Source organism: Triticum dicoccoides, chromosome 3B (genome assembly GCF_002162155.2).
Source record: "Triticum dicoccoides isolate Atlit2015 ecotype Zavitan chromosome 3B, WEW_v2.0, whole genome shotgun sequence".
In the NCBI taxonomy this organism is placed as follows: Eukaryota; Viridiplantae; Streptophyta; class Magnoliopsida; order Poales; family Poaceae; genus Triticum; species Triticum dicoccoides.
Window position 1 is genome coordinate 812,842,173 of NC_041385.1, and position 13,561 is coordinate 812,855,733.

The window sequence follows — 13,561 nt, forward strand, 5'->3', positions numbered from 1 at the left end:
TTGTTAGCAATAAAATTGTTATAGAGGATATCGGTCAACCTATTGTGCCATTTATAAAGACCGATAGTGACCTATTATTGCAGCCAAAGTTTTCCCCATTGCTTTATCAAAATTTCATATCTAATTGGGTAGCTTTGCTTTTTTCATACTTGGCTTTCACTTGGTCTCAATTGAAACATGTGTATTCTAACTATTTTAGTTTCAGAAATTTAAAGCCAAGGTCAAATTCTTTTGAGAAATCCAATGCTAATATAATATCTTACCCAAATACATCGGAGATATGATGCAAAACACAATGCATAGCCGAAAGGGGATATTCCAAATTTGAACCATTCGTTTGCTTAACTCCAAAGCCGTTTGCACACCAAGATCGGCTGGAAAACAAGAAGTATACCTTCAATTCAAGCATGTGTGATCAAATATTTGATTTGTTGCTGAAAAATAATTACATTAGAGTTCTTGATCACCATGCGAAGCCATCAATCCAATGACGAATGTATTGTAAGTTGCGTGATTCATCCAAGCATAATTTTGAGGATTGCAACATGTTTCGTCAAATAGTTAAATCGGCCATTGATAAAGGACGATTAAAATTTGTTGAAACACCAAGGGATGAGTAGTCTATTCCGATTGGTCCTAATGGAAAAATGTTTTTGAATCGGCTGCTTCAAGACGATTCCTTTAAAGATGAGAAGGTAAAAACTATAGGTGATGGGATCAAGCTTTCAAGTAAAGAAATTGTTCAAGAGCACAATTAAAATATTCTTGAAGGAATGAGTTCTATCGAAGATACAATGAAGACGCCAAGGACTGGGGGGCAAAAAAGCAATCCAAAGATTGATGCAAGCAAAACAAAAGGAGATAAATGCCGCAATAAGCACAAGCACAAGAAATCCAAGGTCACTTTTGCCCATGTTATTAGATAAATATCAAAAGAAAAGTGAAGACAATGGTGCTTATCGACCGAGTAATGCAAAAGCATCAAGATCACCCCATAGGCGCAAATCCAAGGATCGGTATTGGCACGAAGGGAATTTTAATGCAACGTGTTCATACCCTTATTTTGGGTCGGCAATGCCAATGCCGTGGATGCCTCCCTATGCTCATGTAGATCGATATTCATCATGGGACAGGTATGATACAATGGCACATTGTCCATCATATTTGAGACCATCTCACCATTATTATGCAGCTTCAACAAGATCAACGTTCAGTGAGATGTCATTTGTTCAAGACTGCTTCAATAAGAAAGAATTGGTCCGGAGCTCAAGAAAGAAGGAAGAGGTAATCAAACAAGTATATCAAGTTAAAAAATATGGTCGCAAGAGTGCCAATTCAGATTTGATCTTAAAGGATAAAGAGCCAATTAAAGTGTTAACATTGTCTACTAAAGGCAATGAGATGAAGCAATCAATTATCGAGAATCAAAGTGCCAAATTTGAAGAAAAGAAGTTGAAAGTGCACAAGGTAAAACAAGAATTGTCATTAGTTCAAACAAAATCACAGTCGGGGAACTCACTCAGTTTATCGTATTGGCAAAAAAAGAAATTACAAAAAATTAGTGCACAAGAGCTCGAAAAGAGAAACATGGCATGGGTTCCCAAAGGAAAAATCAAAACAAGAGTGATGTGCATGGTTCCATTGAAAGAAGTGTGACAAAGGTAAAGAAGGAAAAGAGTGAAAAATATGAACGACCAAGCAAAAGGTTTTGACATCTTCGGTGCACACATTATCCACATTCTCCAACTATGCCATTGATGTTGACGATATGGTATTCATCCTCAGGTATGACTTCTTACCCTCCATGGACGCAATATAACTTCTTACAACATGCAAGGGTTTTACCTCATCACCATACATTCGATTAGCTGTATTTCGTTCCTAATGAAAGTCGCCGATATATAACTATCACCCTAAGCAAACACATGGCCGATATATAATTATCGCCCTAAGCACATATAAATGGACGATGGAGTGATGACATCTTCCTTAGAAAAAACTCTGGGAAAATTATTTTTTGGCATCCAAGTTCTGCCGAAAAACAGGGGTGCATGTGTTGACACCAGATTTTGGCACGGTAAAGAACTTAATTAATATGGCCTCAAATGGAGAAGTGATCTACATAAAAAAGTTTCGTATTGTAAATATGAACACCCTCTAAGTTTGGGCCATTGCCATCCGTTGTGTTCGAAATACTGAGATTTTGTATTCAGAACACTATTCGGCTGATTACGCCCCCAAGACTGCCTCGTACGGGAAACTGATCTACACGGATTGTCTTCGTCTCGTTGAAACGATTGATTTTTATATAAAATTTGTTCCAGTCCAAGTATGTATGCAAAAGATAGAGCCATCGGAATGCAGCTATGTCAGAAGGCAAAAAGTTGCTTGCCCCACAAGACACTCTATCTGATGGGTAGCGCGAATAATAGCCTGTTTTGCATGAGCGATTTGACCTTTAGGATGACCTCTAATAAAAAATACTTTCAACATGAAAGTTGTTCATCTCGTCCAAACGGTCAAGAATGCTTTTGGACTCGTTTCCATCCAAGGTCGTTTGCCACCACAAAAAAGATCTGCAAGGTACAGCCAGTTTAAACCGAACTGTTTTTGAAAGTTCAGACAAAACCAATCCGAATTTGACTAGGGTTTTGGACGTGAATCCAAGCCTTTTCTTTGCACGGGAAGTCCAGCCGCCTTTTATATACCTTAGGGGTGACGGCCGATTGAACAACACACAATCGATCAATCCATCTACCACTTTTTACCTTTACTTTTATCTCTCTCCCTCGTTCTTCTTCTTCCTCGTCCTTTGTTCATTCTTCTTGTTGTAGGGCGGCGAACCTCGAGGCCCTAGGGGCAGTCAGGCTAACCTAGGGCACCCCATAGCCGACGCACGCCCCGATGGGGTCCCTCCTGGATGTGTGGGGCTTCGGGTCCTCAAAAGCACCCACCGGATTGTCTTGCGTACGCGCTTCCGGACGGATCTCCTTCGCCGTGAGCTATGGTGCATCACCCTCGGCGTTAGAGGTACACGGTGACGTGTTTGTGTGCGAACAGTCGGATTGGGTGAACATAGAACTTGAGCCAAGAGTAGTATACCTTGGCCATGTGCCATCCATGTATCCCAAACTCAAGTAAAGTATACCCGTGTTTCATTGACATATCTACTCCAGTGGCAGGTAGTATAAATCTAGGATTTTTTGGTAGAAAGTGCGGGGAAGATACCATAAAGCTCCTTAAGATATGAATCCTCACTCCCGAAATATCAGGAAAATCCAAAAATTGCACCTTGAGAGACGAATCTCCAACGCAAATGTCATGCCAAAATTCAACACTAGAACCATTTCCAAATCTACATATTTAAAGAACTTAGAAGTTGTCAAAGAACAACTTAATCCCTCTAGAAGAGAGAACATACACCTAGTTTGGGCAACAAAATCGGTTTACGAGTCCCATATTTAAAATTAATAAAAGATTTCCAACTCTTATCCTCCAACAATATATCTCTTCCCCCATGGACATAAGCTTTCTAGAACATTTGAGTGAAAACATTAGCAACCAAATTAAAGAGAATGGGAAATAAAGATAACCTTCCTTCTAAACCCTTAGCATTAATAATGTAAGGTCCATTAGTGTCAATATTCCTGACACATAGTTAACCTTGAAAGAGAAACAACTTAATCCACCCAATCCACTTCTCACCAAAACCTCTAGATGCAAGAACTTCCAAAAGGAATACCCATCTTACACTATCTCGTTAGGACTAAGAGTAATAAAGATAAGGTATGCATAAAAAGTTGTAAAGAGCCAAATTCAAAATCTCTAACAAGGGTTATTAAAGCAGGAAAGAAAGACCATCTCCTCCAATAGCGCCATGATAAAAGATCTTACAACGTGGCATTTGACAGCGGACATCCTGGATTTCTCCATCATGTAGGTGATGAAGTGACCGGACATTATCCAGGCCTTCTCCATCCGCCATGTAAGACCGATGTTCCTCCACATCATTGGTGTTAGCACTTGTACTTCTACAGAAGGAGTGGTCCACCGACTCGCTTAGCTCCGGTGCACCATGAACGTGCCCTTGTCCTAGAAATCGGTCCTCGGAGACAGCCTGGACGTGCTCTAGACATAGATGTTGTAGGTCCTCCCTAGATTGTTTTTGGTTGTGAATTCCATCTACAAGTTCCATCGCCTCCTAGTGGACCCAGAGGGCAGGTCCACGTCCCTCCTCTAGCCAATCGAAGCGGTGCTTGGTTGGGTCCTCCATGGAGCCTAGGGTGTTCATGATTATGAAGCAGAAGAGACATACCACAACAATTCCAAGTTGTTTGTGTAGTTTAGCAACCCGCTCTTTGATACGTCTCCAACGTATCTATAATTTTTTACTATTTCATGCTATTACTGTATCAATCTCGGATGTTTCATAGGCAATTATATATCATTTTTTGGGACTAGCCTATTAATCTAGTGCCTAGTGCCAGTCGTTGTTTTTTCTTTTTAGGAAATCAATATCAAACAGAGTCCAAACGGAGAAAAACTTTGGATTTATTTCTTCTAGACCAGAAGAGACCCTAGAAGGTTGGGGAGAAGACATGAAGAGTCACAATGGAGCGACAAGCTCGGGAGGCGCACGCCCAGGTTGTGGGCCCCTCATGGCACGTCCTGACCTAATTCCACCTTTATAAAGTCTCAAATATTCCCGTGACATCAGAGAGCCAACCGAAATACTATTTCCGCCGCCGCAAATTTCTGTTCCCACGAGATCCCATCTGAAGGCCTTCTCCGGTAGTCTGTCGGAGGGGGAATCGATCACGGAGGGGACCTACATCAACCTTACTACTCTTCCTGTGATGTGTGATTAGTGTACCACAGACCTAATGGTCCATAGATAGTAACTAAATGGCTTATTCTCTCTCTTTGATCTTCAATACAACGTTCTCCTAGATGTTCTTGGAGACCTATTTAATTTAATGACTTTTTTGCGGTGTGTTTGTTGTGATCTGCTGAATTGTGAGTTTATGATTAGATTATCCATGAATATTATTTGAGTTTTACTCTGAACTCTTTTATGCATGATTCTTATAGTTTTCTATTTCTCCCCGATCTAGTAATTTGGTTTGGCCAACTAGATTGATTTTTCTTACAATGAGAGTGGTGCTTTGTGATGGATTCGATCTTGCGGTGCTCAATCCCAGTGACAGAAGGGGACGACACATATTTGTATCGTTGCCATTAAGGATAAAATGATGGGGTTTATTCATGCTTCAGTTTACTTTGTTTACATCATGTCATCTTGCTTAAGGCGTTACTCCGTTCTTTATGAACTCAATACTCTAGATGCATGCTAGATAGCGGTCGATGTGTGGAGTAATAGTAGTAGATGGTAGAAAAACGGGTTGTAGTCTCGGTTCGTAAGGCCCTTTAGGCCCGATTGACTAAAGGATTTTTTTTGAATTTCCTTTTGATTTATTATGAATTTTTTCTGATTTTCAAATTTCTGAATTCTTTGACAATTTAATCTCTAATCACCCTCACTGCTCAAGTGTGGAGCACTCATTATTCCAAATCGCCTAACTTCCCGGTCAGTCACCCATCCCTCTCACTACTCCAACTTGAGCACACTTAACTTTCGAGTTCTATTCCCCCTAGTTTCCAACTCTGCACTTGTTATTTTCCTAACAAAGTAAGCTGTCAATCCTATTAAACCTTAGAAGTTTAGGTTGAGCATGAAGTCACACGTCTCATTGTCAGAGTTTGAAACTATTATTGTAAAAAGAATAATTATTTATTAACACTAATATTTCTTTAATAAGTAGTTTGACCATAGTTTGACCATAGTTTGACCAAAATTCAAAAATACTAAAATTTGAGCATAACTTTTTTTCCTTTCAGAATTTGAGGATTCAAAAAATTTGCAAAACAGCTTATGGCGGGCGAAATCAGAACTGGCTTTTTGTTCTGAACTTTTTGATATATTGTACTTTTTTTCAACATCGTATGCAAAAGTTAAGGTCGTTTTACTTTTTCATAACACTTTTTGCAAAACATGTCAAAATTTATGTTTTTAAATTTCCCTTACTAGTAGATGTAGTAACATCACTACATCTCGAACGATTTTAATTTTTTAAGTTTTTATCATTCTCTTTTTTTCAAAACTAAAAAGGAGATACGGGGGGGTAGAGTTTGAAAATTGCAGAACCCCTTTAGTCCGGGTTGGAGCCACCAACCGGGAATAAAGGGGTCAGGTCTAACCTGTAGTCCCGGTTTGTGTCACAAACCGGGACTAAAGGGGCTCGTGGGGTCTTGACCTGACGCCGGCCTGCCACCACCCCTTTAGTCCAGGTTTGTGACACAAACCGGGACTATAGGTCTCAAATGAACCGAGACTAATGCCTAGCCGTTTGAACCGGGACTAATGATACCATTAGTACCGGGCCGTAATTGAACTGGGACTTATGTGCTGAACATTAGGTCGTTTTTTTACTAGTGATGCACAATCGTTTCGGTCTACTTGTCTCATACATGATGCCTATATACATGATAATTGCCTTGGATATCGTCATGATTATTTATTTTTCTATCAACTAGCATAGTGGCCCTCTCAATGCGCGGGCTAGAATTGTATACAGTTTTTAATGAGAACATATTATTTGATTTGTTTAAAGAGAAAATTGAACCAAATGTGATATGTTTACAAACGTAAGATTTGTACCAACATAGTTATTTCTTAGGTATGGTACATTTTTTATGATGACATATGTTATCCATTAATCACTTTAGGTCTAATTATGCATGTCGTACTAACGATCTTCTTTATGATTTTCGAGGGCATCATCATTAACATGACCTAAGTGATACTCATGTTGCACTATTGAAAATAGTGTAGTTCTATAAACATATGAATTGTTATCTTAAATGAGATATGACAATAGAAAAATATCTTTAATCAATTTTTACTTGTGGATAAATGTTGTACTAATTATGGAAACACACCATATTGTGACCATATGCGTCATTTTCTTTTTAGGCCAAAACTTAATAATTACCGGTTGTATACATCGACAAATTGTGCTATGTGGGATATTTCTAGATCGGTTGTTCGTTTTCAAGTTAATTGGCTTATGGGTAAAACTTACGATAACTATCAACCACACTAAGCTTTAACCCGAAGACCAGACACTACATACTTGCGCTCTCCATGTTTTCTAAGAAGGACAAAAATAAGTTGTTATATAAATTACACAGCATCTGGAAGACATAGCGTATGTGCAAAAAGCATCTCGTGTGGCGCTGTAATAAGGAGCACATGTAAAGTCTAGAGACATGCAATGTAGAAAACACAATAGGGAACTAAATAATGTACCTCATATTCAACTGATATTGTGTATTCAACGGCCTTCCAATATACGTCTTTACATATGCACCATCAACATAATCACACACTATATTGATCACACAGAGGCAAAAAAATGAACCATACCAAACTATGCTTGTGAAATAAGTTGTTATATAATTGGTAGTGTCTTAACAAGTAGTTATCGCATTAAAACATTTTATATAAAATTACGCAGCATCTGGAAGACATAACGTGTGCACAAAAAGCATCTCATGTGGCGTCGTAATAGGTAACACTTGTAAAGACTAGATGGCCTGCAATCCAGAAAACACAGTGGGGAACTAAAAATGTACCTCATATTCAACAACTATGGTGTATTCAATGGCCTTCCAATCTACGCCAATACATATGTACTATCAATATAATCACACACTATATTTAGCAGAAAAAAGCAAACAAAAAAAGAACCATACAAAACTACACCTGTGAAATTCAGAGATAACCATTAAATAATTTATAGATTACATACAGATCTGCACTTGTCTAAAAATCATGACCCATTCCGCAAAAGGAGGCAAGAGAAAAACTAAATCATTCACTAAAGAGCATCTAGCAAAACATTTCACAATTTAGAACCATACGTCAAATAATCTGTCTACAAGTTGGTACAGAATATGATAACCAAGTTACCGAAGCATTATTGTTATTTGCAATCTTGTTATCTCGAGCTTATTATTTTTGTTAGCTAATGGGGTTGACTCCAGAAAATACCTTTCTCAAATGTTGTAGAAACCTTGCTAAAAGAAGTTCACAAACCTTCCTTGGTATTTTTGAGATTTATTCGTGGCGCTAATTCTAGGAAATAAAGAGTGTGGTATGCACATAAATAAAACCACATGTGAAATTCTTTGAGAGCCTTTTACACATTCTACTCTATGCAGGGAAGAGAAACGCTAGTGAAAACGTATAAATTCTGCGAGACCCACATATATTGTAATTTCTGCTTGGAACATGCATTCCCTTTCTATTTTTAAACACACTAAAAGCATTTATTTTCTGAATTTATTTAAATATTTTAGTCACCTAACATTTTGGTAAGTACATGGACATTAACACTTTTATTTATTGGCATAAACATTTCTTTTCAAATAGCCACATGTCGCGTGCTAGGTGTTTCCTCTGGATTTCTGGTTTCTTTTTATGAATGTGTTTTCAGATTTATATGGTTTTGTTCTTTGGTTTTTCTATATTTGCTTTGTTTCATCGGTTTTCTAGAAAAATAATTGCATACAATAAAAAGAAGAAAATATGTGCTTCCTGTTGGAAGAAAGTTTGTGCTTCTACCATGAGAAGCACCACATGTGCTTCCACGGGAAGAGCACAAAGCAAAACTGTGTTTCCCCCCGAAAAAGAAAAAAAGACATTTTGTGCTTCCAAAAATAAAGACAAAAATGCAACGGTGCTTCCGGGCTCATTTTCTGTTCTATTTTTCTTTATTTTTCGCGTTTGGTTTACTGTTTTGTTTTTTCAATTTTGTTTTCCCTATAGTTTTTTTATTATTTTCTTTTCTCTTTTGATTTCCGGTTTCCTTTTGGAAAAAAGTTCTTTGAAATCTATTAACATAGGATCTTCTTTCTAAGATCTCGACAGAAGAAATCCAACAGTGAGAATGGTTTGATCTTTGGACGGACGGTTCAAGACATTAAACTTTTTAAATCAACAGATCTACGAAAAATGAAAAACTCGCAGGTTACAATTAGTGGCGCTCATGTAGGGGGCACTTGTCTTCACATGAGAAGGTAGGGAGTAACCTTTGCAAACTGTAGCAAGGTGAGCCTGTCCAGTTCCGGGTTCTGCTATTTTTTTTTTGCTCCTTTGATCATTTCTTATTACACGCGAGCAGTTTTGCTAATATATAGTGTACTTTGTTTTAATACCCAGCTATTATTATTTCAAATTTGTTTATATTTTTTTAAATTGGAACATTTTTTCGAATTCATGAAGATCTTTGGATTTTGGAACATTTTTTAATTCATTTTTCAATCTCAAAAAGTTACTAAAATTTGGAACATTTTATAAAATGAGGAAAGAAACAAAATAAATAAAGAAATGAAAAAGGAAACAAAAATAGAAATCACGCCAGCCAGATCAATGGCATAGGGACGAGGCCCAAGATGATGTATCTTCTATATCTAAATAGGAGCCTCCCACTAGCTGATTTTCTTGGCTTCTCGCGCAGCCACGTCACCCGAATTATCATTAGTCATTGGTTCAACTATGAACGCAATCAGATGTCTACACTAACGCTCGCTGCGTTCCCGTATCGGCTTCCAGCGCTTGGGTTGTACAAAGCCACTTCACATGGGCTGCCTGAATCGAGTAGCGCTGGTGCGCTACCTTACACATGAACACATGGCCCGGTTCAATATTTGGTATGTGGGCTGTATAGCCCGTATAGCCCATGGGCGTCAGCTGCGGCACTATTTCGCTGACAGTCATCTTCTCCGTTGTGACTCTCATCGCCGTCGCTATCTCTTCCGCTGCCTCGACCGAAGCTCTTCCTGGCGCAATTGCACATGAAACCGCAGCATTAGGGCATGTACAATGGTCGATAAGATAGTCTTATCTTAAATCTTGCATGTAATTTAGAGATGACAGAAAAACATGTCTACAATGGGTCATTTTTTAGCCTTATCATCAATAACTAGTTATTCTTAAAATTGTGGTGAGACATATTATGCTAAGAGATCATCTCTTGCCTTTTATTAATTAAGACAAGACAAGCCTTCTCTTATGATTTTCTTTCATCCACCTCATCATTTATCCTACGTGGCATTGCTAAGATAGAACCATTGTACATGCCCTTAATCGCCCTCATTATCTTGCCCTCCGTTACCGGAAGAAAAGGCTACATTAAATTGTGCGCCACCGCCTCCGCACCCCGCATCTACAAACCTGTGTGTGCTAGATCCTACCACACAACCGCGCGTTTTCCTCTTTCCGGTGCAACTCTGGGCGCGGTTCGGGACGTGATTCCGTTGCCAAACACCCACATTGTCGAGGAGGACACACCGTAGTGCAAGCCGTTGTTCTGCTCTGAACCATCTCCCGCACGCCAGCTGGTCTGCCAAGCCTTACATCGGATGCCTCTCTGATTGGGGAAAGACAGGGACAGGCCGCCGCCATTGCTGAACACACAGAATCCCAGATCGTCGAACAGCGCACACCCGCTGAGGCATCCGCACGTCGTCGCTATGCTCGCACGACCGCCATCGGCGGCAATTAGAGGTGGGGAATCCGACTCAATCAAACAAGACTTCACCAGACTCCACCATTGGGACTAGCAGATCAGCTTATCAGGTCAGCACCTCCGCGCTTACATTCGAGTAACATCGTTGAACTGTTTCTGTGTGGTTGGTCGTTCTGATTCTACCTTTCCGGTCACTTCCCAGTCCCTACTTTGCAGGCTGCAACATGTGTTCATCCGCTTCACATGCGTCAGACACTGTCGTGTCTAGGCTATCAGCTCCGTGTGCTCCCTCGTGCCCACATGGATTTCATGGAGATGCTGTTTCACTTGGACAGAAGGTAGCAGATGTCAGTTTAGACTATACATCTGATTTTGATTACTAATATGCGTCTCTGAATTGCTCATGCGTTTTCAGCAATGGAGATGCTCTTTCACTTGGACCTAGGGCAGCATATATAATTTAGATTATACAGTGTGCCTTTGAAAATATTTGGCTTACATAAGTGTTTCATTGCTACTATTTGCTAATATATGTCTCTGAATTTTGTAGCAGAGGGATTATTTTGCAACAGTCCATGCAGTCAACATGGCTACCCATTCATTATTTGTTTATGAGACCCCATAAATTTTTTTAGAAATGAATGAGACCCTATAACTGAATTAAGACTTTTTCTTACTGATTTGTTGGAGATTCTATGTGCAATTTTGGTGTTAAATGTACCTACTCGATTCTTTAGGAAACATCGTGCTTCGCAGCTGAAACATGGTTCAGTTAGTTTTACTTAGTTTTGTGATAATACTTACATACTCCCTCTGTTCCGAAATGTATGTTGCTGGGGAATATGTTCCGACCAGGTGAAAATGGGCAAATGGACCTTTATGCCCCCAGTTCAAACTTTGAATCTGTCCGTCATCTTCCTCAGCGTCTTCCACCTCCGCCTCCGCCCCGGCACTCCACCTCCGCCTCCGCGGCTCTGCCACCCGCCCTCCACCTCCGCCCCGGCACTCCACCTCCGTCTCCGCGGCTCCGCCACCTGCCCTCCACCCCCGCGCTCCTCTCCCACGCTAGGGGCTCCTCCCGGCCCCCGCGCGCCCAGGTGGTGCTCTGCTGCCGCCCGCTGGTGGAGACGAGGTGCTGATCTACTGCCGGCCGCTGGTGGAGGCGAGCTGGTGCTCTGCTGCCGCCTGCTAGTGGAGGCGAGCTGCTGCCTACGCGCGCCCAGGGGCTGTTCCTCCCCATGCACAGGTGCTGCTGCCGCTGAAGTCCTCGCCGCTGGGCAGGAGCTGCTTTAGCTGGAGTTCTCAATTTTGCTCTCCTAGGTTCATCTCCTCGCCCATTACTCCCTCTGCATCCGAGTAAACAATTTGATGATCATAAACTTGATGTAATCATCTGTCTTAAATAATTTGAATAATTGCATGTAGTACAATCTTGGAGTAATACTGAAATTTAACACTGAAACTGAACAGTGATATTGAACACTGAAAGATGAACACTGAGTAGAACATGTACTGTCAATACAAGTTTGGACTTGTACTGTCAATACAAAAAATGAGCATGTACTGTCAATTTAGCACAGGTTTGGACTTCTTAGTTTCATCAGTACTCCAAATCAGTAGGAGTATGAATTAATGGGCAAAAATAATTGCTACTCTCATTTCAGGTAAAATTGAGTAGGAATAGGAGTATGAATATCAGGAGCATGAATACCAAGAAGGGTAGTGGTAAAACATAGAGCATGGCCTCCGAAAATTTTACCTCAGCCTTACTTGGAACTCACTATCATTTCTGTACTCCATTATTCCCATAAGAGGGTCTCTTTCACCTGTAACTTGACATGATCAAGTAAACTGTGCACATGGCTATTTTTATTTGAATCTTCAGAATGTCCAAACTTTTAAACACTATGGTATGACTGAACAATCTAAACTGTTTGACATAATTTGATGTAAATAAAATACTCCGGTCATTATTAGTATGCAAATTTGCAGTTAGTGCTTCGAAAAAAACACTATGGGAAATGACTTGAATGGAGAAATGTTGAGATACCAACCTGCTAGCTGAAAGTGCGGCATGCCGGCATGAGAGTGACTGATGCCCTCACACATCTTTTTTCAATAGCCCTTCTTTAGAACAATCTGATGGAAAAAAATTCAAGGTCACAAGTCATATTACTGTAGGGCTCATATTACTGTAGAAGAGGGAAGAGAGAGAAGAGAGCAAGAATATGGAGGTCACAAGAGGAGTATACTACAGTAGCTCTCCTCTTGTTGCAAGTCCTACACTAAACTACTAAAACTACTGCTTGCAAGTCCTAACATAACAGCAGCAATCATCATCAGTACTCCAAGTATCCAAGATCGAATAATTAATAGAAAAACAAGATAACCTAACAGAGCAAGATGGAGTAATCCAAGAAAATTAATTGAAAATTGCTGAGTAGTGTTGTGTGCAAGTGCAAGTACTCCAAATTTGTTTGAGTAGCAAATCTTGGAGTACCGGAGGACTCCAAGTTAAATATACTCAAAGCAAAATTAACTTGGTGATGCATGCTAAACTTGAGAACCATCATCAGTTGGTACACACATCATTCAGATTACACATGATAATTAATTAGGTGCGATAACTAAATAACCCCAGCAGCTACGTTAGTTAGGTGTAGTAAAAACTCCTACTGCTACTGCATCTTTACCAACCAAATTCAGTGACAGAGCTACTCCATTTTACTCAAAATTCAGTATGCAAAATTAACAGTAATCCATACAGCTGCTTCATACTCCAAATTCAGTATACAAATTCAGTATTCATGTACTACTCCAAGTCCTACACTAAACTACTCAAAGATCATTTTCATTTCCATCTGATCATTTAACGTTAAACAAGCAGTGCAAGCAAGAGAATAGTGCAAACAAAGTATGCAATAATGTTGTACTGCTCCAATTGATCATTTTCATTTCCAAAATGTACT